The sequence below is a fragment of the Triticum dicoccoides genome, chromosome 5B (genome assembly GCF_002162155.2).
Source record: "Triticum dicoccoides isolate Atlit2015 ecotype Zavitan chromosome 5B, WEW_v2.0, whole genome shotgun sequence".
Taxonomy (NCBI): domain Eukaryota; kingdom Viridiplantae; phylum Streptophyta; class Magnoliopsida; order Poales; family Poaceae; genus Triticum; species Triticum dicoccoides.
The window spans coordinates 389,329,992-389,334,455 of record NC_041389.1 but is presented as its reverse complement, the minus strand read 5'-3'; positions in this window follow the sequence as shown (position 1 = coordinate 389,334,455).

Below are 4,464 nucleotides of genomic sequence, written 5' to 3'. Positions count from 1 at the left end.
GTTTTCTTCCGAGGGTTTCTGAATTTCTTTGGGGTGCAACTCCACCATTTCACTCCCAACTCTATCGCCTATCTTGCTGCCTTTGTGTCCATGTGCGGGAACTTCCTGGGTTGTCGACCACACTGGGGTTTCTTCAAGCACATATTCACCTGTCGCTCACAGACAGTGAAAAAGGCGAGTCCGGACGATGAGAGGACTAAGGTTATCCAGATGTGCGGTGGTCTTGGGATCCAGATGAGGAATAAGAGTACTTTCCCGGCCATGACCCTTCCTGAGTCGGTCAGAGGTGGCAGTCGACTTGGTTCTACTGCCAAGACGAGTCGACGCCGGGGCAGTCGACTGGTCTCCCTCCATTTTCCATGGACCGAGTGGACAAACCCTCTTCTCTGAAAGTGCTTCCTGAGGAGAAAGTTCAGGTAAAAATACTGATGGAGCGCGTAGTCCAACTCGTTAGAGAAGGAGTGACGGGTATGGATCTTCTGGAGGTCTTCCTTAGGCGGCGCATCCAACCACTTCAGTACCGAGGCCATCCGATATGGCTGTATTGTGGGACCGAAGACACCACTCGGGTCCATCCAGAGGCGGTCGACGACGCCACACTAGAGAGGTGGGTGACCGCAATCACGGGGAATAAGGACAACCCTCGAGGGGCCAGGAGGATCCCACCACTCGACTGTACCTACACACCGGACATGGTATGGCCATTTATTTCCAATTGCAATCTTGCTTTGTTCATTCTGCTCCGCTGTGAATTGGTCGAGTGATCTTTGTTTTGCTTTGTTGCCTGACAGGCCACCACGGAGTTATACTCGATGCCCAATGGAGCGCAGACGCCGACTGAAGAGGAGGAAGGAAGTGGGGGCGAAAGCCTGGAGGAGTGGGATTCGGATGCTGACAATGATGATGAGGCTGATGACTTTGATGAGGAGGAAGAGGAGGAGGAGGAGGAGGAAGTTGCACCTCCCCGCTCGGAAAGACGCTTGAAGCTTGTCCATGATCCCGCGACTGAGCGTGGCAAGGGGGTCGCGACCGCTACCCAGTCGACCAAGCGCCCTCGGACTACTTCTCCAGCGCCGACTGAGAAGGCTCCGAAGCAATCTCGAGTGGCACCGTCGAAACCTGCGAAGGTCTTGCAGAAGGTGAAGATGGTGATCCCCACTATCTCAGGGTAATGGTAGTCTTGAATTTTCCCTGTTTCATGAACTTGTTCTTGGTCGACTCATGGGTCAATCGACTGACTTCTGGAACTGCAGTGCTACTACTTCTGATACTTCGGCCAGGGCTGAAGACCACGAGATGGAGGATGCTGCTACCTCAAAACCTGGTATGACTCTTGTAATGCCGTTTTCAGTCGACTGACTTATTGTCTCTAATTTTGATTCTTTCTACAGCTTCATCTAACATTGTTATTGACCTTCCTGATGACGACGACGAGGAACCACCAAGGCAGAGGAGGAGCAAGAAAACGTCTGCTGGCAAGGCGACTCAGGATGTGCCAGCACCCGAGACGTTGGTCGTGGAGGGAGACAATGTCACTCGGCCTACCGTGACCTTTGCGGTGCCGTTGACGAGTGCTCGTCCTTCGTCGTCGAGTGCTGCTCAACCCTCGCTTTTCTCAACCTACCCTGTTCCAGAAGACCAAGCTAGTGCTGCTAAAGAAGCAATACGCCAAGCGGGGGTCATGATGGAGCAAGTGAAGGCAATACGAGAAGCCAGCCAGGCAGCCTATGACGCCAGTTCGGCTCTTCAGAGTAATGTTCAGGTCAATCGGTCACTGCCTGTTCTGTTAGGATATGATATCTGAAAAACTCTTCTTTCTGAAATTCTTAGAGTTTGTCCTACACCCACTGGGTGTGTCGATTGAAATTCTGGATTAGTGGGGGCACGCTGAGTGCACCCACTGGGTGTAGTCCCCAAGGCTATGGTCGACTGCTGGCAGTCGACCATAGGCTTTATGTCTTAAGTTTTTTCCTTACTCGACTAGGTCGAATAGATTCATAGACCGGTGGGGGCACGCTGAGTGCACCCACTGGGTGTAGTCCTCGAGACTGTGGTCGACTGCTGGCAGTCGACTATAGTCTGAAGAACATCTCCCCCTTTTTTTTGTTGGTCGACTGGTCGACTCTAACTGATGAAACTAGTGGGGGCACGCTGAGTGCACCCACTAGGTGTAGTCCCCGAGACTGTGGTCGAATGTTTGTATTCGGCCTTTGTCTTAGAAACGCTATGATTTTTCCCTACTCACTCAGAAGTGAATTGTCTTTGACATCTGTCAATTGATTCTTCGTAGAAATCCTATGACCTTGCGGCTCATTATACTGAGTTGGAGAACAAACACATTCAGCTCGAGCTTGATCTGAAACTGGCCCAAGAGAACTTGACGAAGGCGAAGGAGGAAGCTAAAGGTATGCTTGGTGAGGCCTTTGACGACTGCCTTTGCATCTCACTTGTTTCCGAATCTAATCTCGCTGTAACTTTGCAGGCAAAGTGAGGGATGCCCTGAAGAAGCAAGAACTTGACTTGGCTGAGATGCAAAAAACTGCTTTAGAGAAGACCAAGCTTGCAGATGAGAAGCTGGCTTCAGTGACCAAGCTTGAAGAAGAAAACACCAATCTGAAAGCTGCTCTTGATGCTGCCAACCAGGAGGTCAGTCGACTGAAAAGTGACAAGACCACCCTGAACGACAAGGCCAGTGAGTTGATGAGAAAGAAGAACGATCTGGAGGCTTATCTGGGTGGACTCGCCAAGAAGTTGTTCCTCATGCTTGAAGGTAATCCTTTGTATCAAACAAATATCTTAATTGTAACCTCCGACTGTTTGTCTTGACTCGGTTTTGAACAGGAGACTGGTCGACTGGAAGTAAACCTGGACCCCATCAACTCTCCCGTGAAAGTGAAGTCGCCATGAATGTGCTCTGGCTTGAATCTCGTGTTGCTGCTGTCATCGACTATCTCGCAAGGCTGAAGATCGCAACTTCTTGCATCGACACAACACTCTGGCCAAGAGAGACACTCCAGAACGACCTCGAGTCCCTGATCACTCGACTGAACGAGGTCCCAAGTCGAGTGCAGGTGTGGAAGAAGTCTTCGGCTAGGTGCGGTGTGGATGTTGCTCTGTCTCTGGTCCGCGTTCACTGCAAGGATGCACGAGAGGATAAGCTGGTGGCTCTTAGGGTGGCTAACACCAAGAAGCACGATTTGAGATCTTTCATGGAGACCTTCATTGCTGCTGCCACTCGGATTGCAGATGGAATTGATCTGGACGAGTTTGTTGCACCTTCCAGCCCTCCACAGGAGGGGTAAAAAACTTCTGAGCTTGATACTTTAAATTTGCCTCGGTATGCCGAGTGAGTTTTGTAACCGACAAACCTTAACAGGCCTAGCGCCTGAGCACTTTCGGTTCCGTTAGGTGTTATCCGAACTTGGATTCGACGTTGAATATGTTTGCATTTGGTTTGAGGTGTCTTTTGCAGGTTAAAGCGAAGCGCTCGTTGCAATTGACTTGTTCCCCAATATACTTAGACGAGCACTGGGCTGCGGCTAAGCCTTCAAGTGAGAGGCTTGCTCTCCACTCGGTAGGATTTTCATAAACTTAGGAGAGCACTGGGCTGAAGCTAAGCCTCCGAGTGGGAGGTCTGCTCTCCACTCGGTAGGATTTTCAAAAACTTAGGCGAGCACCGGGCTGTAGCTAAGCCCCCGAGTGGGTGGTTTGCTCTCCACTCGGTAGGATTTTCAAAAACTTAGGCGAGCACCGGGCTGCAGCTAAGCCCCCGAGTGGGAGGTTTGCTCTCCACTCGGTAGGATTTTTAAGAACTTAGGCGAGCACTGGGCTGCAGCTAAGCCCCCGAGTGGGAGGTCTGCTCTCCACTCGGTAGGATTTTCAAAAACTTAGGTGAGCACTAGACTGCAGCTAAGCCCCCGAGTGGGAGGTTTGCTCTCCACTCGGTAGGATTTTCAAGAACTTAGGCGAGCACTGGGCTGCAGCTAAGCCCCCGAGTGGGAGGTTTGCTCTCCACTCGGTAGGATTTTCAAGAACTTAGGCGAGCACTGGGCTGCAGCTAAGCCCCCGAGTGGGAGGTTTGCTCTCCACTCGGTAGGATTTTGTATTGGTGGCGTAGCTCGGGAGGAGAGGGTAGCAGTCGACCTGCACCTCGTCCTCCTTGCAGAGCGCATGTTGTATTTGTACTTAGGCAAGCGCAATGCTGCAGCTAAGCCTCCGAGTGGAAGGCCGGCTTACCACTCGACATGATTTTGTTTATCTTAGGCGAGTACTTGGACTGCAGCTAAGCCTCCGAGTGGAAGGCTGGCTTACCACTCGATAGGATTTTGTTTATCTTAGGCGAGTACTTGGACTGCAGCTAAGCCTCCGAGTGGAAGGCTGGCTTACCACTCGACAGGATTTTGTTTATCTTAGGCGAGTACTTGGACTGCAGCTAAGCCTCCGAGTGGAAGGCTGGCTTACCAC